Here is a 23,788-nt window from a genome sequence, read left to right as displayed (position 1 = left end):
AAAAAATTTGCTGGAAGAAATGTGGAAGGCGGAATAAAAGGGGATTGAAAATAGAAGGCCAGTTAAAAAGCCAGAGGAAAGGCCAGATTTGAAAACTATTTGGGGGGCCAGGCACGGTGGCTCACACCTGTAATCCCAGCACTTTGGGAGGCAGAGGCAGGCGGATCACGAGGTCAGGAGATCGCAGCCTGGCTAACACAGTGAAACCCTGTCTCTACTAAAAAATATAAAAAATTAGCCAGGCGTGGTGGTGGGCACCTGTAGTCCTAGCTACTACAGGAGGCTGAGGAAGGAGAATGGCATGATCCCAGGAGGCGGAGCTTGTAGTGAGCAGAGACTGCACCACTGCACTCCAGCCTAGGTGACAGAGCGAGACTCCATCTCAAAAAAAAAAAAAAAAGAAAATGATTTGGAAGGTAAAATAAACTATGCTAGTAAAGTATTGCTCTTCAAACCTCAATAAAAGAGTAAAAGACCCATGAGGTTTCTTTTCCAGGTTTCCCTAACCAGGGCCTAGAGTGCTATTGTGACCTCCTCCTCAAACACAAGCCCAGGTTGAAGACCAGATGCCACACATATTTCAGCTTTTACTATCAACACTGCTGAAGAGGCCATAGGTATATCATGGGGTGGGAGCTCTTTGGTGTCAGATACCTGGTTTAACAGCACCACTTAACTGGAGCAGATCACTTAGTTTCTCATCTGTACAACTGGCATAATGGCATCCACAGCTCTGTGCTGTGAGGACTCACACAGCATACAACATGGCAATCACTCAACAGCAGCACATCACAAACAAATCCTACATAGATGTGAAACATACAAAACAGTATCTCTTACAAAAATACTACATAGCCTTATCATATCTGTAGCCCATTTGGAAGCTCCTGTAGCTGAAACTGCCCAGTACTCATCAGTACGTTGGCTCTCATGCAGACAACCGGTGTTCCACTTGGAGCAAGATTGTTTTTATTTTCAATATGGGTATAACATCTTCCACCATAATATGTGCTATCTGGTTCCTAAACAAATAAAACTGGTTTCAGAGAGCTCATCTCTAGAACAGCAGCTGGGATACAGTTTTACCCAAAAGTTAAGTAAAAATTTGGCCCCAAGCCCAGAAAACATGCATTCCTCACAGACAAAACTGGATAAACCAAATCTACAATGAGTGGATAAAACAGTAGGGAAGGGAAGAGCTCTGAGGAAGCTAGAATAACCCAGATGGAAAGACCCATCCATAATCAAGTGGAATCAAGTGAGGCAGTGGGATGAATCAGTTTGGATCTGAAGCACTCAGGAGAGGCACCGAGTTACCAAGTGTAAGACACCAAACTTACTAAATTTAAGATATCTGGGACATAAATATTCTCCATGTTATTTATGTAACATGAAAGATTTATGCAAGCACAAAAAGCCAAATGTTCTACCCTCATTAAGATTCAAGATTCCTTACGAGAGGTTAGGAAGCTGGAGAGTATAACCTGGGGAGAATATCAGTAGAGATAAAATTTAGACACATTAAATGTGAAAGAGTAACCCTTTCCATTTCAGTGGGCTATTGTCGGCCAGGCGCAGTGGTTCACGCCATTAATACACGCCTGTAATCCCAGCACTTTGGGAGGCCAAGGATGGTGGATCATCTGAGGTCAGGAGTTTGAGACCAGCCTGGGCAACATGGTGAAACCCCCCTCTCTACTAAAAATACAAAAAATTTGCCAGGTGTGGTGGTGTACGCCTGTAATCCCAGCTACTAGGGAGGTTAAGGCAGTAGAATTGCTTAAACGTGGGAGGCAGAGAATGCAGTAAGCCAAGATCATGCCACTGCACTCCAGCCTGGGCAAGAGTGAGACTCCGTCTCAAAAATAAATAGGCTATTTGTTGATGCTGCTACTATTACACAGTTGATTTCTATTAAGGAATGTATTGACTGTATACTTCACAAGGCATTCTTTGCTATTCCACTTATGGGACAGTAAGAGAAGTGCCAGCATGGTGCCTCATGCCTGTAATCCCAGCACTTTGGGAGGCAGAGATGGGAGGATTGCTTGAGCCCAGGAGTTCAAGACCAGCCTGGGTAACATAGCAAGACCCCCATCTCTACAATAATTAAAGAATTAGCCAGGCATAGTGGTACATGTCTGTGGTCCCAGCTACTTGGGAGGCTAAGGTGGGGGGAATCACTTGCACCCAGGCAGTTGAGGCTGCAGTGAACCATAATCACGCCACTGCACTCTAGCCTGAGCAACACAGCAAGCGAGACTCTGTCTCAAAAAAGAGAGAGAGAGAGAGAGAGAAGTGGACCTTCAAAGGAGAAAGGCTTGCCAAAGTCCCTTTGAAATGAAATTGATATTTAAGATGCTGCTATGGCACATGATTTTGATTAGAAAAAAATAGTCTTCCTCTAAACATCTAAGAAATTTTTTAAACATTTAATCTAAGAAAAATTTTAAAACATTTAAAACAGGAGCCAACTGACAGATAAGGGCAGGTCACACGTCTCTGGTGGAGAAATTTGGGCTGAGGGCATGGATTAGGTCAATCAGTAAATTCTACTTTGCCCTAAACAGAGCCTTACAAGCCAGACTTGATAAGATTCATAAACAAATCGGCCAGGGGCGGTGGCTCACATCTGTAATCCCAGCCCTTTGGGAAGCTGAGGTGGGCAGATTGGTTGAGCTTATAAATTTGAGACCAGCCTGGGCAACACGGTAAAACCCTCTCTCTACAAAATATACAAAAATTAGCTGGGCATGATGGCACACACCTGTGGTTTCATCTACTCCCGGGGCTGAGGTGAGAGGATCACTTGAGCCTTGGGAGGTGAAGGTTGCAATGAGCAGAGATTGTGCCACTGCAACAGAGCGAGACCTTGTCTCAAAAAAATAAAATAGAATGTTCTTTTTTTTTGAGATGGAGTTTCCCTCTTGTTACCCAGGCTGAAGTGCAGTGGCGCAATCTCGGCTCACTGCAACCTCCACTTTCTGGTTTCAAGCGATTCTCCTGCCTCAGCCTTCCAAGTAGCTGGCATTACAGGCGCCCGCCACCATGCCTGGCTAATTTTTGTATATTTAATAGAGACAGGGTTTCACCACGTTGATCAGGCTGGTCTCAAACTCCTGACCTCGTGATCCACCCACCTCAGCCTCCCAAAGTGTTGAGATTACAGGCGTGTAATTAATAAGAACATAAGAATGTTCTTATTAATTAAACACTCAGTGTCAATGTCTAGATCTAGCTTTAAAATATGCTAACAACAGCCTGGTGCAGTGGCTCACACCTGTAATCCCACACTTTGGGAGGCTGAGGCAGGAGGATAGCTTGAGCCCAAGAGTTTTGAGACCAGCCTGGGCAATGTGGTGAGACCCCATCTCTACATAAATTTAAAAATTAGCTGGGCATGGCAGTGTGCACTTGTAGTCCCAGCTACTCAGGAGGCTGAGGTTGGAGAATACTTTGAGCTGGGAAGTCGAGGCTACAGTGAGCCATGCCACTGCATGCCAGCCTGGGCAACAGAGTGAGACCCTGTCTCAAAAAAAAAAAAAAAGCCAACAACAACAAAAAATAGGGAATATATTGAAAAAGATGGGGAAGTATTGATAATTGTTGAAATTGGGTGACAGGTACATGATGCTTCATGATGCTATACTCTCCACAGTTGTACGTGTATGCCAAGCATGTGCAACATCCCTCCCAGCAAGGATGATGGGAAAGGGGGAGTTAGTCAGAACAAGGGAGAATAAACATCAGGAAAAGAATCTTTGGTCCAGGCAACTAGGAACTCACCTCAGAGATATTGCTCAGGAGGAATGCAGGACCAAGCCAGACAACAAAGGATTAAGAGATATATAGGGCCGGGTGCAGTGGCTCACGCCTGTAATCCCAGCACTTTGGGAGGCACAGGCGGGCGGATCACCTTTGGTCAGGAGTTTGAGAACAGCCTGACCAAAATGGAGAAACCCCGTCTATACTAAAAATACAAAATTAGCCGGGCATGGTGGTGCATGGCTGTAATCCCAGCTACTCTGGAGGCTGAGGCAGGAGAATCGCTTGAACCCGGGAGGCGGAGGTTGCAGTGAGCCGAGATCATGCCACTGCACTCTAGCCTGGGCAACAAGAGCGAAACTCTGTCTCAAAAAAAAAGAGAGATAGATAAAAGAGAGATAAAGCATCTGGTTGGCACTGAGTGAGGTGGCCCACACCTGTAATCCCAGCACTATGGGAGGCCAAGGCAGGAGGATCACTTGAGGACAGGAGTTTGAGACCAGCCTGGGCAACACAGGGATACCCTGTCTCTACAAAATAAAAAGTAAAATCTAGCCAGCCATGGTGGCACCCGCCTAAGAGGATAGCATGGGCCAGGGAGGTTGAGGCCATAGGGAGCAGATTGCACCACTGCACTACAGCCAGGGTGAAAGAGCAAAACCCTGTCTCAAAAACAGAACAAAACAAAAAAAGGCAGTTGGTAAGGAAATGGCAGTAAAACTTAATGAGAGGATGATAAAAAACAAACCAAAGGAGGACAGAAAGAAGAAGGCTAGGCTACCATGAGAGGCACAGAGCTAAGCAGTTACTGTGGTCCTATCGTTTATGTAGGAAAAAACAAAAGGGGAGGGGATCAAGGCTAGGAAAGACTATAAGAGGACCTTACAAAGGATGTAATAGGTAAATCAAGGTTACAGAAGAAACAGGAATAGATAAAATTCAATTGGAACGGGTTGGATTGAAAAAACAATGAAGACCACCTCTTCTGGGAGAATGAATATAGAGAAAGGTAACACTCTGAAACTAGAATGCAAAAGGGGCTGTGTAATATCACAGTTAAGGGAGGAGGCTCTGACATTCAACCATTTGACTTTAATTTCAGCTTGTCACCATCACTGAAGTTGACGTAAGTAAAGTACTTGTGTCTGGGGGTAAATACGAGCATATACTCTTTCATTACTGTCGATGAAATGGATCTAACTGTAAAATATTTAAAGAGACTTATTCTGAGCCAAAAATGAACGACCATGGCCCAAGGCACGGTTTCAACAGGTCCTGATAACATGTGCCAATGGTGGTTGAGTTACAGCTTGGTCTCACTCTGTCACCCAGGCTGGAAAGCAGTGGTGCGATTTCGGCTCATTGCAACCTCCGCCTCCCCCAAGTTCAAGCAATTCTCCCGCCTCAGCCTCCGAGTAGCTGGGATTACAGGTGTGCAACACCATGCCTGGCTAATTTTTCTATTTTCAGTAGACATGTGTGCCACCATGCCTGGCTAATTTTTGTATTTTTTGTAGAGACAGGGTTTCACCATATTGGCCATGCTGGTCTCCAACTCCTGACCTCAGGTGATCTGCCCACTTTGGCCTTTCAGAGTGCTGGGATTACAGGTGTGAGCCACCATGCCTGGCCAGTTTTATGTATTTTAGGGAAACATATAACATCATCTCAGTATCTGTGAAGTATACATCAGTTCTGTCCAGAAAGGTGGGTCAACTACAGTGGGGGAGGGGAGAGGCTTTACATATCACAGATTAAAGATTTTCTGATTGGCAATTGGTTATCATCTAAAAATCTGGAATCAATAGAAAGGAGTGTCTGGGGCCACCACAATGGCTCACACCTGTAATCCCAGCATTTGGGAGGCCGATGTGGGCGGGTCACTTGAGGCCAGGAGTTTGAGACCAGCCTGGTCAACATGGCGAAACCCTTTTACTATAAAAAATACAAAAATTAGCCAGGCATGGTGGCACACACCTTTCATCCCAGCTACTTAGAAGGCTGCAGCAAGAGAATCACTTGAACCTGGGAGGCAGAGGCTGCAGTGAGCAGAGGTCGCACCACTGCACTCTAGCCTGGTAGACAAAGGAAGACCTTGTCTCAAAAAAAAAGAAAAGAAAAGAAAAGAAATGAGGGTCTGAGTTAAGAGAAGGGATGGTGGAGACCAAGGTTCTTATTATGTAGATGAAGTCTTAAAGGTGGCAATTGTTTCCTAGTCAGACCTTTAAAAGGTACTAGACTCTCAGGTAATCTCTTCAGGACTGGGAGGGCCTGGAAGGGAAAAGATCTAGTTGTGTTTATAGAGATTCTTTACAGATGCAAATTTTCCACCACAAACAATGGCTTTGCAGATTTCAAAATATAGCAAAGAAATGTATTTTGGGTAAAATATTTTTATTTCGTCATATGTCATTTATTTATTTATTTATTTATTTATTTATTTATTTATTGAGATGGAGTTTCACTCTTGTTGCCCAGGCTGGAGTGCAATAATATCATCTCGGCTCATTGCAACCTCTGCCTCCCGGGTTCAAGTGATTCTCCTGCATCCCGAATAGCTGGGATTACACCTGTGCACCACCACACCCAGCTAATTTTTTTTTTTTTTTTTGAAAGAGTCTCGCTTTGTCGCCCAGGCTGGAGTGCAGTGGCACGATCTCAGCTCACTGCAACCTCCGCTTCCAGGGTTCAAGAGATTCTCCTGCCTCAGCCTCCAGAATAGCTGGGATTATAGGCGCGCACCACCACACCCGGCTAATTTTTGTATTTTTAGTAGAGACGGAGTTTCACCATGTTGGTCAGGCTGCTCTCGATCTCTTGATCACGCCCAGCCTACAGAGATCTCTTTTGTGATAGGAAAGGTTGATCGATGCAGCAAATTTCACTGTTGTCTTATTTTGAGAAATTGCTACAGCTACTCCAATCTTCAGCAATCACCACCCTGATCAGTCAGCAGCCATCAATGTCTAGGCAAGACCCACAACCAGCAAAAGGATTACAAGTCCTGAAGGCTCAGGTGATTGTTCACATTTTTTGGCAATAAAGCATTTTAAAATTAAGGTATATACATTGCTTTTTTAGACATAATGCTATTAGGAACTTAATAGACTATAGTATGGTGCAAACATAACTTTTCTTTCCTCTAAGACAGGATCTTGTTCTGTCGCCCAGGCCAGAGCGCAGTGGTGCAATGATAGCATACTGCTGACTCAAACTCCTGGGCTGGCAAGTGATTCTTCCACCTCAGCCTCCAGAGTATCTAGGACTAAACAGGTGTACACTGCAACACTCGGCTAATTTTTAAAACGTTTTGTAGAGACAGGGTCTCGTTATGCTGCCCAGACTAGTCTTGAACTTCTGGCATCAAGTCATCCTCCCATCTCCACCTCCCAAAGTACTGGAATTACGGACATAAGCCACTATGCCAAGCCTGTACACATAACTTTTATATGTACTGGGAAACCAAAAAATGTGTGTGACAGGCTTTATTGCAATATTTGCTTTATTGTAATGGTCTAGAACTCAACCTGCAACATCTCCAAAGCATGCCTGTATACAGTATGTGAGCTGCTATAATTATTATTATTAAAACCAAAGTTAAGCCGGGTGCAGTGGCTCACGCCTGTAATCCCAGCACTTTGGGAGGCGGAGGCGGGTGGATCACGAGGTCAAGAAATCGAGACCATCCTGGCCAACATGGTGAAACTCCATCTCTACTAAAAATACAAAAATTAGCTGGGTGTGATAGTGGGCACCTGTAGTCCCAGCTAGTTGGGAGGCTGAGGCAGGAGAATCACTTGAACTCGGGAGGTGGAGGTTGCAGTGAGCCGAGATTGCCCCACTGCCCTCCAGCCTGGCAACAGAGTGAGACTCCCTCTCAGAAAAACAAACAAACAAAAAAACACACACAAAGTAAAAATTCCTAATAGTCAAAAAATTCTCACAAATCAACAAAATAAATTAATTAAATCAGCCAAAAAGTTGACAAAGGACAAGAAATAAATACATACATGAAATAAACACATGAAAAGATGCTCATCCTCTTCAATAAGTAAATGTAAATAAAAATTAGTTACCTAGGCTTCAAATTGGCAAAGATTCAAAATATTGATTCCCAGCCATGCATGGTAGCTCACACCTGTAATCCCAACACTTGGGGAGGCCAAGTGGGGAGGACTGTTTGAGCCCAGAGGTTCAAAATCAGCCTGGGCAACATAGTGAGACTTCATCTCTACAAAAAATGGACATGGTAGTAAGCGCCTGTAATCCCAGCTACCTCAGGAGGCTGAGGTGGGAGGATCACTTGAGCCCAGGAGACAGAGGTTGCAGTGAGCTATGATCATCGTGCCACTGCACTCCAACCTGAGCAAGAGTCAGACCCTCTCTTTAAAAAAAAAAAAAAAAAAAAAAAAAAGGCCAGGCGCAGTGGCTCACACCTGTAATCCCAACACTTTGGGAAGCCGAGGCAGGTGGATCATGAGGTCAGGAGATGGAGAACATCCTGGCTAAGACAGTGAAACCTCGTCTCTACTAAAAATACAAAAAATCAGCCGGGCGTGGTGGCGGGTGCCTGTAGTCCCAGCTACTTGGGAGGCTGAAGCAGGAGAATGGCGTGAACCCGGGAGGCGGAGCTCGCAGTGAGTCAAGATCTTGCCACTGCACTCTAGCCTGGGCAACAGAGCGAGACTCTGTCTCAAAAAAAAATTGATTCCTATTCTAGCAAGTATAGCTAGATAGCTAGGTAAATAAACAAATAAATAAATAAAAATATTGATAAAGTTCAGTGTCGGGGAGAAATATAAATTGATACAATCTTTTGAAAGTGATAAAATCTAACAAAATTTTAAACATGCATACATTTCTATAAGTAGAATTTCTGTGTCAAAACCTTTGTAGAAATACTTATACTTACAGAAATGTATCCTAGGCTGGGCGTGGTGGCTCACGCCTATAATCCCAGCACTTTGGGAGGCTGAAGAGGGCGGATCACGAGGCCAAGAGATTGAGATCATCCTGGCCAACATGGTGAAACCCCGCTGTACTAAAAATACAAAAATTAGCCAGGCATGGTGGTACGTGCCTGCAGTCCCAGCTACTCTGGAGGCTGAGGCAGGAGAATCGTTTGAACCCAGGAGATGGAGGTTGCAGTGAGCCGAGATCGCACCACTGCACTCCAGCCTGGCGACAGAGCGAGACTCCATCTCAAAAAAAAAAAAAAGAAAGAAAAAGAAATGTATCCTACAGGCCGGGTGCAGTGGCTCACGCCTGTAATCTTTGCACTGTGGGAGGCCGAGGCAGTTGGGTCACTTGATGTCAGGAGTTCGAGACCAGCCTGGCCAACATGGTGAAACCCCATCTCTACCAAAAATACAAAAATTAGCCAGGCGTGTGGCACATGTCTGTAATCCCAGCTACTTGGAAGGCTGAGGAACGAGAATCACTTGAACCCAGGAGGCGGAGGTTGCAGTGAGCCGAGATCGTGCCACTGCACTATAGCCTGGACGACAAAGTGAGACTCCACCTAAAAAAAAAAAAATTAAATTAGGCCAGGCATGATGGCTCATGCCTGTAATCTCAGCACTTTGGGGCGCCGACACAGGCAGATCACTTGAGCCCAGGAGTTCAAGACCAGCCTGGGAAACATAGAAAAACCCCATCTCTACAAAGAATACAAAAATTAGCTGGGCATGGTGGCATGCACCTATGGCCCCAGCTACTCAGGAGACTGAGGCAGGTGGACTGCTTGAGCCTGGGAGGTCAAGGCTACAAAGAGCTATCATCATGCCACTGCATTCCAGCCTAGGTGACAGACTGAGACCTTGTCCCAACAACAAAAAAAGATTAAATGAAAAAAAAAAAGTCACAGAAAGGTAGATAGACTATAACCCCATTTCTGTACAAAGGAATTACTTTCTCTTACACACGTACACAAATTTGTTAGTATGACTATCACCTAGGCTGGAGTACAGTGGTGCCATCTCAGCTCACTGCAATCTCCACCTCCTGGGTTCAGGGGATTCTTGTGCCTCAGCCTCCCAAGTAGCTGGGATTAACAGGCATGTACCACCACACCGGCTAATTTTTATATTTTTAGTAAGCACAGGGTTTCACCATGTTGGCCTGGCAGTTCTTGAATTCCTGGCCTAAAATGATCTGCCTACCTCAGCCTCCCAAACCAAAATGCTGGGATTACATGTGTAAGCCACCGTGCCTGGACTTTATTTACTTATTTTTAGAGACAGGATCTTACTGTGTTGCCCTGGGCCAGAGTGCAGTGGCACAATTGCAGCTCACTGCATCCTCTACCTCCCAGGGTCAGGCAATCCTCCCACCTCAGCCTCCTGAGTAGCTGGGAAAACAGGGGCACACCACCACACTCAGCTAATTTTTGTGTTTTTGTAGAGATAGAGCCTCCCTATGTTGCCCAGGCGGGTCTCGAAATCCTGGACTTAAGCAATCCACCTACCTTGGCCTCCCAAAGTGTTGGGATTACAGGCATTAAACCACCACACCCAGCAGGCCTAAATTCTTAATGGTAGTTAATAATGAGATAAGGAATTATGGTTTCCTTTCCCTATTTAAAAATGCCTGAATTTTACTGTACTCATACATTGTTTATGTAACCAGGGAAAAAAGGTCAAGGACTTTCTAAGAGCAACAGACTGGATGACGAAAGTATGGTGACAGAAAGAATGGGGAAAATATTTGAGAGCACAAGCCCTAAAATGAGGTCACTGGTCCAGAGCCTGGGGGAAAGGCACCTTTGGGAAACATGTAAACAGCTGCTATAGGAAATGGGACCCTTAGGAGGCAGCACAGGAGCACCCTGAGGGGCAGAGACCGATCAGCTCAAGTGAGGCAGTGGGAACTACCAGCAACCAAGACAGCTGATTTTCCTGACTGTCCAGAAACACTGGGAATGGGCACCCTATGGGCAGTGAAAAGCAGCCAGGCAAGAGAATTCAGAGACAGCAAGTAGCATAGCCGGCAGGGCACAAAGTCAGGGAAGCAAAGGGTTCTAATACCTGGGGAAGGAATACTGGAACTGTGGACCATGACCAACCAGAGCCAAGCTAGTAGGGGAGGTAGGTGAAACACAGGGAAAGAAAAATGAAGAGAGAGGGTGTGGGAGACAGTGGGACTGGAAGGCACAATGACAGCAGAGCTCAAGCCAGAATACATCCATTTTCCTTCCCCACCCCCTTTTTTTTTTTTTTTTTTTTTTGAGATGGAGACTTGCTCTGTCACCCAGGCTGGAGTGCAGTGGCGTGATCTCAGTTCACTGTAACCTCCACCTTCCAGGTTCAAGTGATTCTACTGCCTCAGCATCCCGAGTAGCTAGAATTGCAGGTGTGTACCACCTCGTCTGGCTAATTTTTGTGTTTTTAGTAGAGATGAGGTTTCACCACGTTGGCCAGGCTGGTCTCGAACTCCTGACCTCAGGTGATTTCCCCCCACTGCCCCGCCCCGGCCTCGGCCTGCCAAAGTGGTGGGATTACAGGTATAAGCCACCGCGCCCAGCCTTTTTCTTCCGATTTCTATACAATATACATTAGGAGAAAGACTCCTACTTGTTTCATGGGCCTCAATTGCCGAACTATGTCCACCTGGCTCTGGATTTGTCTCCTGACCACTAAGCAATCTGTGAAGAGAGTAGAGCTCCCTCTAGGTTCCTCCAGCAGCCAGCTCTTCCAGAGTTACTGGGCTGCTAGGCCGGGAGTGGTGGTTCACGCCTGTAATCCCAGCACTTTCAGGGTCCAAAGCAGATGGATCACCTGAAGTCCAGGAGTTTGAGACCAGCCTGGCCAAATGGCAAAACCCCATCTCTACTACAAATACAAAAATTTGCTGGGCGTGGTGGTGGGCGCCTGTAATCCCAGATACTCAGGAGGCTGAGGCAGGGAGAATAGCTTGAACTCAGGAGGCAGAGATTGCAGTGAGCCAAGATCGCACCATTGCACTCCAGCCTGGGCAGCTGAGCAAGACTGTGTCTCAAAAAACAAATACAAAAAAATTAGCCGGGCATGGTGGCCTGCACCTGTAATCCCAGCTACTTGAGAGGCTGAGGCAGAATCGTTTGAACCCGGGAAGCGGAGGTTGCAGTGAGCGGAGATGGCGCCACTGCACTCCAGCCTGGGCAACAGAACAGGACTCCATCTCAAAAAAAAAAAAAAAAAAAAAAAAGGCAGAGTTACTGGGCTGCTATGACAGAGCAGAGATTCTACTCACTGTGTAGGACTATCTTCCTTGTGTGTATCCTCTATTGGCCAGCAGCCTGAAATAAGGGGTGACTGTCATCCCAAACTGAAGCCCTAACAATATCTTATGAGGACATAAAAAGGGCTCTAAACTTAGAATCAGAAAACAGGCAGCAATTCCCAGCTTTTCTTATTATCAGCTCTGTGTACTGGAAAGCAAGCCACTTCACCTTTTCGGGTTTGCTTCCTCATCTGTACAATGGGGATATTTGCCTCACAGGGTTGTTGGGAGGATGAAGTAAATATATATATGAAAATGTTGGCTGGGCGTGGTGGCTCATGCCTGTAATCCCAGCACTTTGGGAGGCGAAGGCAGGCGGATCACCTGAGGTCAGGAGTTCAAAACCAGCCTGGCCGACATGGTGAAACCCCATCTCTACAAAAATACAAAAATTAGCCAGGCATGATGACGGGTGCCTGTAATCCCAGCTACTCAGGAGGCTGAGGCAAGAGAATCGCCTGAACCTGGGAGGCAGAGGTTGCAGTGAGCTGAGATCGCACCACTGCACTCCAGCCTGGGCAACAGAGCAAGACTCTGTCTCAAAAAAAAGAAAGTGGCCGGCGCAGTGGCTCACACCAGTGATCCCAACATTTTGGGAGGCCGAGATGTGCAGATCACCTGAGGTCAGGAGTTCAAGACCAGCCTGCCCAACATGGCGAAACCCCATCTCTACTAAAAATACAAAAAATTAACCGAGTGTGGTGGCAGGTGCCTGTAATCCCAGTTACTTGGAAGGCTGAGGCAGGAGAATCGCTTGAACGCAGGAGGCAGAGGTTGCAGGGAGCCGAGATCGTACCACTGCACTCCATCCTGGGCAAAAAGAGCAAAACTCCGTCTCAAAAACAAAAAAAAAGAAAGAAAGAAAGTATTTTATAGGCTGGGCACATCTGTAATCCCCGCACTTGGTGAGGCCAAGGCGGGTGAATCGCTTGAGCTCAGGAGTTCGAGACTAGCCTGGGTAACATGGCAAAATCCTCTCTCTCCAAAAAATACAAAAATTAGCTGGGCACAGTGGCACATGCCATTAGTCCTAGCTACTCAAGAGGCTGAGGAGGGAGGATGACTTGAACCCAGGAGGTGGAGGCTGCAGTGAGCTGAGATCATGCCACTGCACTCCAGTCTGGGTGACAGAGTCAGACCCTGTCTCAAATGTAAAAAAAAAAAAAAAAAAAAGTGTTTTATAAACTACAACATCATACATACGCAAAGTATGCTTATCACAGTAAAGCAAACATTTTTCATTTCCGCCTACTATTGATGGTACTATAAAACCATAAGCACATGTTAGTACCTCCAATGTGCCTCCACTGGCTGAAATTTTCTGTGTTTGTATTGCTTTCAATCTATATTATAATATCTTCCTTTTTTTTTTTTTTTTTTTTTGAGGCAGAGTCTTACTCTGTCACCCAGGCTGGAGGATAGTGGCACAATTACAGCTCACTCCAGCCTCTATCTCTGGAGTTCAGGCAATCGTCCCGCCTCGATCTCCTAACTGGGAGACTGGTAGCTCAGATGTGGTCCATAACTTCTAGGTGTGTGTCACCTTGCCCAGCTAATTTTTATTTAATTTTTTTGTAGAGACAAGCTCTCACCATGTTGCCCCAGGCTAGTCTTAAACTCCTGGGGTCAAGCAACCCTCCCACCTCAGCCTCCCAAAGTGCTGTGATTACAGGCATGAGCCACTGCACCTGGCCAACCAACAACTTCCTTTCTTTTTTTTGTTTAAAGACAGAGTCAAGTTTCACTCTGTTGCCCAGGCTGGAGTGCAGTGGTGAGATCTCGGCTCACTGCAACCTTTGCCTCCCGGATTCAAGCGATTCTCCTGCCTCAGCCTTCCAAGTAGCTGGGACTACAGGCGTGCACCACCACATCCAGCTAATTTTTGTATTTTTAGTAGAGATAGGGTTTCGCCATGTTAGCCAAGCTGGTCTGAAACTCCTGACCTCAGGTGATCTGCCTGCCTCAGCCTCCCAAAGTGCTGGGATTACAGGCGTGAGCCACCGCGCCTGGCCTCAACAACTTCCTCCTAACTTCTCAACACTGCTCACAAAATGTCATCAATTTTTAATAGCTACTGCTAAATTTAAAGTGCCTCAGTGTTTTTTGTTTTTTGTTTTTGAGACGGAGTTTCACTCTTGTTGCCTGGGCTGGAGTGCAATGGCACGATCTCGGCTCACCACAACCTCCGCCTCCCAGGTTCAAGTGGTTCTCCTGCCTCAGCCTCCTAAGTAGCTGAGATTACAGGCATGTGCCACCACACCCAGCTAATTTTGTACTTTTAGTAGAGATGGGGTTTCTCCATGTTGATCAGGCTGGTCTCAAACTTCCGACATCAGGTGATCCGCCCGCCTCAGCCTCCTAAAGTGCTGGGATTACAGGCGTGAGCCACAGTGCCTGGCCTTCAGTTTTCCTTTTTATCTGATATCAACTTTTATCTTTAACCTAACTACAGTTACTTTTCATGCTTTTATTTTCTGCAGTCTGCTATTTTGTCACTTGCATGAAAGAATAATTGCATTTGGCCAGGCGTGGTGGCTCATACCTGTAATCCTAGCACTTTGGGAGGCTGAGGAGGGGGGATCACCTGAGGTCAAGAGTTCAAGAGCAGCCTGGCCAACATGGCGAAACCCTGTCTCTACTAAAAATACAAAAATTAGCCAGGTGCGGTGGCACATACCTGTAATCCCAGCTACTTGGGAAGCTAAGGCAGGAGAATCGCTTGAACCCAGGAGGCAGAGGTTGCAGTGAGCTGAGATCATGCCATTGCACTCCAGCCTGGGCTACAGAGTGAGACTCCATCTCCAAAAAAAAAAAAAGAATTGATGTAGGCTTTGATAAGCTTCCTAACACCCAGCCTTCAGTAGGGATTTCTATGCAGTCTAATCACCCATAAAAACTAATTTGATTGGGAGGCCAACGCAGAAGGATCACTTGAGCCCAAGAGTTTGAGACCAGCCTGTGCAACATAGTGGGACCCCTGCCTCTACAAAAAATATAAAAATTAGCCAGGCAAGGTCGTGCATGCCTGTACTCCCAGCTACTCAAGAAGCTGAGGTGAAAGGATTGCTGGAGCCTGAGAGGTCAAGGCTACAGTGAGCTATGATCATGCCACTGTACTTACTCTAGCATGGGTGACAGAGAGAGACTCTGTCTCAAAACAAAAAAAAATTAAAATTTTAAAAAAAATCCTAAAAAAACTAATTCAAAGTAATTTAGATAGTATACTCAAGTTATTTTACTACCAAGATCCAGGAGGGTGGCCAGGCATCATGGCTCACGCCTGTAATCCCAGCACTTTGGGAAGCAGAGGCAGGTGGATCACAAGGTCAGGAGTTCAAGATCAGCCTGACCAACATGGTAAAACCCTGACTCTACTAAAAATACAAAAACTAGCCAGGCGTGGTGGCACGCGCCTGTAATCCCAGCTGCTCAGGAGGCTGAGGCAGGAGAATCACTTGAACCCGGGAGGCAGAGGTTGCAGTGAGCTGAGATCGCACCACTGCACTCCAGCCTGGGCGACAGAGCAAGACTCCGTCTCAAAAACAAAACAACAACAACAAAAAAGATCCAGGAGGGTAACTAAATAAATTGGCACAATTCTGTAACTTCTAGGTAAATAACTCAGAACATACAGCTCCAGACACTTCAGAATTAGTACAGTATTAGACTGAGCAGAAAACAGATACAGATAATTTTATAGTCACTGAATTCTAACTCCTGAATAAAGTTTGCTCAAATAATCGTTATTTCCTGTATATGGTGACACTGAGCTCAGATGGGTCTCCAAAAGGCCAACCAGGCAGCAAAATTCACAATATCCTAGTGTTAAATCCATTACCCATTCCCAGGCCAGGCACAGTGGTTCATGCCTATAATCCCAGCATTTTGGGAGGCCAAGATGGGCAGATCACTTGAGGTCAGAAGTTCAAGACCAGCCTGGCCAACATGGAGAAATTTTGTACTAAAAATACAAAAATTAGCCAGGCATGGTGGCGCACCTATAGTCCCAGTTACTTGTGAGGCTGAGGCAGGAGAATAGCTTGAACCGAGGAGGTTGAGGTTGAGGCAGTGAGCCAAGATCGTGCCATTGCACTCCAGCCTGGGTGACAGAGCAAGACTCCATCTCCAATCAATCAATCAAGTCATTACCCATTCCCAGCAGGTGGTGGCTTATCAGTAGTTAGTTGTCTAGATACCCTGTGGCCCAAACCAACTAATCACTTCTTTACATATGAAGACAAAGCACTCAGAGCAGTAAATGGCTTGCAGAAGATCAGACAATACCAATGAAGAACTGTCACATTTTCTCCCAAATGAAATGTTTGCAAGACCCAAAAAAGCAAGTAATAGCCCTCCAGCCTCAAAATTATGAACAAATGAATAAGCAACACATTCTCACAACAAAGTGTTGCCTTTAGCAACCTGGAAAAACAAAAGCAGAGATACTGCTTCAGCCAGGATCAGATGCAGCCATGAAGTCAGAACTCTCATCACACCACTAGTTCCACAGTGAATGATCTCCTGTTATTTCATAAGCAAAGGTTATTCATTTGTTCACTCAACAAACATTTGCCAAGTAGCTACACTGTGCCAGAAATGGTCAGGTGCTGGGATATAAACAAGACAAGCTCCTGCCTTGAAGTAGGTAATAAACTAGGTATGGGAAACACAAAAAAAAACACCAAAACATGGTAAAAAGGAATTTGAGGAAAAAATATATATATAATTTTTTTAAAAAATACCAAAACTTAGCAGGACAGTATGATTATAAAAGCTTGCACAGACTCCAATGTCATACAGAAGAGAGGCATTCTGCTGAACCTGGAGGGAATCAAGGAAGGCTTTTATTAAGAGAAGGTGGTGCCCGAACTCCTGGTTCAAGCCCTAGAGTCGACCAAGCTGTAGAATAGAGAGCAAAATATCACAGAAGGAATAGCTAAGAATGCTGGGACCTTCAAGGAGTTCACTATAACTGAGCCTCACGTGCCAGAGTAAATGTGGCAGAGGAAAAACTAGAAAGGAAGATAAAGAAGGGGCCAGGTCATAAAGGTCCTTATGAGATGCTGAAGCAGAGACAGGCCAGGGTCTAGATGTTAAAGACCAGAGGTATGTTATTTACTCTTTTTTTTTTTTTTTTTTTGAGATGGAGTGTCGCTCTTGTTGCCCAGGCTGGAGTGCACTAGCACAACCTCTGCTCACCGCAACCTCCGCCTCCTAGGTTCAAGCAATTCTCCTACCTCAGCCTCCCGAGTAGCTGGGATTACAGGCATGCGCCACTATGCCTGGCTAATTTTGTATTTTTAGTAGAGACAGGGTTTCTCCATGTTGGTCAGGCTGGTCTCGAACTCCCAACCGCAGGTGATCCGCCCGCCTTGGCCTCCCAAAGTGCTGGGATTACAGGCGTGAGCCACCGCGCCTGGCCATTATTTACTCTTATCTGGAATTAAAGACCACCAGAATGGAGGGGGCATTTGACTACAGCAAGACTGCAAGAAATTAGAGACCAGTTATTTCAAGTCACTTCTGGCCTCTACTTATTTTTCTCTTGAATATTAGTGGGACTTTTTTTTTTTTCCTGTCTTATTGGGAAAAAATAAAACTGAAAGTTCTATAACTAAGTCTGTTCATCAAAAACATGTCTGAACAGAGTGCTAGATTTTACCAAAGTAGCCCCAATTAAAGAAAATGACAAATCTCTCCTGCATCTGGAGAATTCCTGGCAAAAACACCAAAGCCAGGTCTCTGGTGCCAGCAGAAGAATGCCAGAGAAATGTCCTGATCAGGGGCCATATAGAACACAATGCTGCCTGCTATACTTTAGTGTTCTATCAATGGGAAAGCCCACTGTTTCCAAACAAGAACATGCCAAACAGTTACCTCCTGGCTTCCCCATACAAACTGTCAGGAAAAAACCTTCTACTGCCAGGAATGACCTTGGACTTTATAGTGTGGACTCCTGCCTACCAGCACTGAATAAAGACAACCTTGGCCAGGCGCGGTGGCTCACACCTGTAACCCCAGCACTTTGGGAGGCCAAGACGGGCGGATCACGAGGTCAGTAGATCGAGACCATCCTGGCTAACACGATGAAACCCCATCTCTACTAAAAATACAAAAAATTAGCCGGGTGTGGTGGCAGGCGCCTGTAGTCCCAGCTACTCGGGAGGCCTGTAATCCCAGGGAGGCTGAGGTGGGAGAATGGCGTGAACCTGGGAGGCGGAGCTTGCAGTGAGCCGAGATAGCACCACTGCACTCCAGACTGGGCAACAGAGCAAGACTCCGTCTCAAAAAAAAAAAAAAAAAAAAGACAACCTCAAAATTTCCTCACCTGTCCAGAGTGCCAACAGGTGCAGACAGCTGCCTTCCTCATCAGACAAGGGAACTTGAACCCTGCACAGCACCACAGTACCCAGCCACATTCCTACTATTAATACTACTGAGATTAGAGGTCCTATATAATAATACACATTAACTACTACTGACAACCAGCACTGACCACCCTCAAAGCTTGAGGCCCTCATCTCCAGTCCTCGATGCAATCTGCAGAGAAGGCTGTATTAGGCCCATTTTACAGATGGAAAAACAAAACCAAACCAAAGCTCAGAGAGGTTAACAGCTTATCAAGGGTCAAAAATTGAGCAAGAAAAAGTGGGAAGACTCCAAAAACCAAGCTCTTCCCATTGTACCAGACATTTCTTCTCTCAGACTTTTTCTAAAGAAATAGAAAACTCTAAGCCTTATTTCCAAGAGTTTCTGAAGTTGATCCATTTAACTAAGAGGTGGCCAAAAACATTTATTTAAGCAATCACCTTGCCTTTAAGGCAACAAGTAAACAAGTTTTTATTTTCTTTGATCAAGTGAATAGTCCAGATGGAAAATGAGAGCTATTTTGAAGAATTCATTTATTATTTAAATACCTTGATTTTACATTTCTTCATTTATTTTTGCCCAAGATATATACACAGAGAGATAGACAGCAAAAGGCAGAATTTCATTTTAATAGATCAGAATGAAGAGTAACAAAGCAAAAAACATTCAGATTTACATTATATTTTATGCAGTAAAAATTAAGAAGCAAATGACTTTCAAACAGACTGAGCCTTACCTCAATCTTACTCCTCCTGTTCCAAGGGACAGCACTCCAAGTGATCAGCAGACACTCCCAGCCTACATACAGTGAACCAGACATAGGGGATAAGCAACGCCTTCATGCTCCCAAAACCACAGTGGGAAGGAGTGTGATGGCTTCCTGGGGAATCTGAACACATATAGTATTTGTAAATCACTGCTCGTTGAGACATACACCAAAACAAAATGTTTTACCTGTGGTTTGTCTACAGGAGTACTTAAAATTAACAGGTGTATAAAATAGTGCAAAAATAATCCCATACCAGCATGAACTCACAGTGATAGCTAAACTTTCTCCATGGAGATGTTAAGATAATTAACTGTCACCAGTCAAAATTAATACATTATAAAAACTTTATTCAATGTCTTTACTGATTAAAAGCTTGATATACCTGAATCACTTCTTTCTTCATAGACCTATAACCACCTCTAAACCAGGAACTACCCCTAACAAAATGTTAAAAAATATCATCAGCATTTTTGAGGTGCCCAAAGCAGTGCCTGGCAAAATGCAATAAATGTTCATTTATGAAAGAATGAATGGAGAGAGAGAAAGAATACTACTTTTTTTTTTTTTTTTTTTTTTTGAGTCAGAGTCTCGCTTTGTCGCCGAGGCTGGAGTGCAGTGGCACGATCTCGGCTCATTGTAACCTCTGCCTCCCAGATTCAAGTGATTCTTGTCCCTCTGCCTCCAGAGTAGCTGGGACTACAGGCACATGCCACCCCACCCGGCTAATTTTTGTATTTTTAGTAGAGACAGGGTTTCGCCATGCAGGCTCAATCTCCTGACCTCATGTGATATGCCCGCCTCGACCTCCCAAAGTGTTGGGATTACAGGCGTTAGCCACCACACCCAGCCAAGAAAGAAAGAATACCATTGAAGAAAAATAATTATTTAAAGCTTAAGGAAAAAGATAATGTTTACAATAATGAGAACTATCAGTACAACTACAAACAGAATTACCTAACATTGCACTTGAAAGTTTATACTAGACTCCAGTTAGGCTATATTTCCTACCACTCTAAACTCAGAAGGTACAATGATTCTGATACTGTTTTTGTTCATGTAGGGTTCCCTTTAAACCTCACCTACAGACAACACACCAACTTTTGCCTGAATAATACATACAGAGCTCCGGCCCACAGCTGCAGGCCTCAGAGTTGGAGTTTGCGTACTGTCTTTCAATGATATAGATTGTCACAGGGAGACAGTGTACAGGCCAAATTCATTGAAGATGGATAATACTTCTAGTGAAGACAATGTCCTGTGAGAGTAAACAAGGATGCTGAAATGAGAGTCACTAAGATTTAACAGATTCAACGAACTCACTTCATGGCAGTAAGAGAAGATGAAATTTCATGGATTTAAGGATGGAAAGACCATTTAACAACATAAATGTTAGGGTTTTCCTATCCTTCTTTAGTGTTGCACACATTAAACAATGGCACACAAATTAGTGAAAAGAAGCTTTTAAATTTAGATTTATAAGAATTGGACTGAAAACGCCTGGAACTTACATGTATGATGAAGTCTAAGTTTGTCTATCATTTCAAACAATAGCCACAGTGCTGAAAAGAAAGTATGAGTCACAATTCAAAAACAACGGAGGAAAGAAAAAAATGAACAGAGAAAAGCTTTGGATCCAAATACCACAAAGAAATTCCTTACTTAAAATGTTGTCAATGACAGTCACCACTCTGACTTGGAGTAAGAAAGAAAGGTCCACACTGTCCTCTACGTCGGAACAAACTCATCCAGCCCCACATAACCCTTCCAGTTGCATCCACCTCAATGTTCAGCCACCAATATAGTCAGCCACAATCCCTAGCAAGCAACAGGAATCCTAACAGATCTGAGTCACCCACTCCCACGCAGTAAGAGGTCACTCTCCATCAGAAAGCCCACTCTGCAAAGTTTCCTTGTTCATCTCCCAGGCTGCCACCACCATGACCCACATAAAGCTGATTCTCCAATCTCAGTAGCCTATCAACCCTCCTCTACACTCCCCAAACCACAACTCCCACCGGCCTCACCCTAACGACAAGACAGCTAGCACTACTCACCGTGTGCCACTACTCACTCCTGTGATAAGTTCCTTGCCTGAAAACCACTCCTCGTCAGGGTGCATCAGGGCCCCGGAGGATCCAGCTCTCTGCTTAACTCTCTTGTGCCCAGCTGAGCTCCTGCCTTTCCAGGAACTCATCACCAGTTACCTCAGGGAAGCTAAACTCTCAATGCCTCTTCTGCCCCAGCCCGACCCCAGTCTGCCAAATTCCCAGACCTCAGGAGAGGGGGTCGGGGAGACGCATCCAGATGCGCCTTAGGGATTAGACACACAGAAGCCCCTAAAATTCCAAATACTTTCCCAACCCCACACCGCGCTCTGGTCATCCTCCGGGGCGCCAGCATCCAGAGCCAAAAGCGCAGAGGGGCAACAGTTAAGTCTCCGTGTCCCTACGACTCCCTTCCCCGGCTACGAAATCCTCAAATATCAAGCCACTGAGGCCCCGGGTCGAGGCCCAAGACCCCCGCCAAGCCTCCGGCCACTGGAGTTTCCCGGGTGGGACCCCGTGCCCCGAAGGCCCGGGCCGCTGGGTCCATCTAGCTGCCCCGAGCCACTGCATGGCAGGGGCCCAGGCCGCGTCTCCAGTCGGTCCCCATTGTTGCGGGACCCGGCGGCCCCGGCCGGGAGCGAGGAACCGGCACCGGCGTCTCACCTCCTGCGCCGCGGCTCCGGGCCGCGCCGGACCGCGCAGGGCCGAGGGACCTCACGTTCAGCTTCGCCCGCCTAGGCAAAGTCTGCGGCGGCGGAGGCGGGGGCGGCGGCTGAGGCGGGAAGCAGCCGGCCAGGCCCGGGCGCCGCGGGCTGGCTCTGGCCAAGCGTCGGTCTCCACCGGCGGCGGCGCTCGCCAGCCTCCGCTCACGGTCCGCGCCAGAAAGCGTCCCCCTCCCGGCCCGCGCGCCCGACCGCACGGACGGGAACACGCGCCGCGGAGAGGAAAGTTCCGCTGAGAGCCGACTGAAGGCCGTTCCCCTGCGCCGGGTGTACAGCGATTCCTGCCTGGATGGGACCGTTTCTGGAATGAATGCCGCACAGAAATCCCAAGCCAGAAGCTGCCTGAGAATGGTTCTAGGGGTGGGTCCAACGGAATGGTTTTGCACTCGCCAGCCATTTAGCGTCTCAATTGAGCCTCAGTTTCTCCTCATTACTCATTGGGAATAATCTAGGCGGCTTGTTAGGATTGAATGAGGTGATGCGAATACCTAGCTCAGAGATAGGGAGCTCTACACCAGGGTACGATCGTTACTGATCCTGCCACTGCTGCTGCTACTATTGCCTCCAACGTAGGTTGTGCTCAGCCCTCAAGGGCCCTTGAAATTATGCGCATCATGTAACTCTTCCTTTTTCACCCTCGGTCCCCACCTACCATCCTGTTTCCTGTTAAGTGAAGCTGTCTTCAGAATTCCCTGGAAGAGAAGCAGAGGCAAAAGGGGGCTTTCTTGATTGCTGACACTCAGGTGGAGGTTAAGGATGCAGGTTCTCCTTCCTCAAGTTGGGAATTACTGCCATGTGGCCATGTGGGCTCCAGTTACTGATGGGACTGTAACGGCTCTCTCCACTATAGCCTCAGGTTCTCTTCTCCTCTTCCCAATAAGTGAATGTTGACAAAATGATTTTTTTTTTTTTTTTTTTTTTTTGAGAAGGAGTTTCGCTCTTGTCGCCCAGGCTGGAGTGCAGTGGCGGGATCTTGGCTCACTGCAACCTCCGCCTCCTGGGTTCAAGCTATTCTCCCGCCTCAGCCTCCCGAGTAGCTGGGATTACAGGCGCCCGCCACCACGCCCCGCTAATTTTTTGCATTTTTAGTAGAGACAGGGTTTCGCCATATTGGGCAGGCAGGTCTCGAACTCCTGACCTCAGGTGATCCTGCCCACCTCGGCCTCCCAAAGTGCTGGGCCACCAAGCGTGAGCCACCGCCTCTGGCGGACAAAGTGATGTTTTAAATTACGAAAGTGCATCTTTCTTTGAAGGCTTTGTATTTTACTCATAAAATCAAGAGGATAGCAATTCCTTTCTCGTCCCGACTTTCCTTTTCTTCTAGGCCTTCACACCTCTAAGATACCAGATGCGGTTATTTTTGGAGCTAACTCTTGATGGGAATTTAGATCTGCAGGAGGTGTTCCAAAAAAAAAATCCTAATTTTCAGGTGTTCTCAAATTTCCCATTTTTACATAACCCCTTGGCTTCTGAGACACATATATGCCTGATTTTTAATTTATATTATTTTCTGGAGGTAATGAAAGGGTTCTGCCTGTCAAAAGGCACTTTGCTATCTAATATGGATCTGTGTCCCCACCCAAATCTCATGTTGAATTGTAATCCCCAATGTTGGAGGTGGGGTCTGGTGGGAAGTAATGGGATCATGGGGGTAGATCCTTCATGAATGGCTTAGCACTGTCCCTTTGGTTCTCTTCTTGTGAGTTCTCACAAGATCTGGTTGTTTAAAAGTGTATGGTGTCGGCTAGGCGCGGTGGCTCATACCTGTAATCCCAGCACTTTGGGAGGCCGAGGCAAGTGGATCACCTGAGGTTAGGAGTTTGAGACTAGCCTGGCCAAAATGGCAAAACCCTGTCTCT

At 46.1% G+C, this 23,788-nt stretch overlaps 1 protein-coding gene across 3 annotated transcripts in view; it reads right to left on the bottom strand.

The window, feature by feature from the left end:
- LOC100995302 (RAD54 like 2) overlaps positions 1–23,330 on the bottom strand; it is a 171,713-nt gene extending 148,383 nt beyond the window's left edge. Inside the window, exons 1-2 of one of the 3 annotated variants that reach the window (XM_008972172.5) lie at positions 21,871–22,089; positions 19,130–19,282 (exon numbers count right to left, since the gene is read on the bottom strand). The gene's annotated coding sequence lies outside the window, so the exon portion shown is untranslated. Of the gene's footprint in view, positions 1–19,129; positions 19,283–21,870 lie in introns of all 3 variants that reach the window. The other 2 variants (XM_003818792.6, XM_008972174.5) reach the window with 2 other exon arrangements.
- Between the last annotated feature and the right edge of the window lie 458 nt (positions 23,331–23,788).

Source organism: Pan paniscus, chromosome 2 (genome assembly GCF_029289425.2).
Source record: "Pan paniscus chromosome 2, NHGRI_mPanPan1-v2.0_pri, whole genome shotgun sequence".
Taxonomy (NCBI): Eukaryota; Metazoa; Chordata; class Mammalia; order Primates; family Hominidae; genus Pan; species Pan paniscus.
The sequence above is the reverse complement of the archived record's forward strand: the minus strand, read 5'-3'. Positions and strand labels throughout refer to the sequence as shown.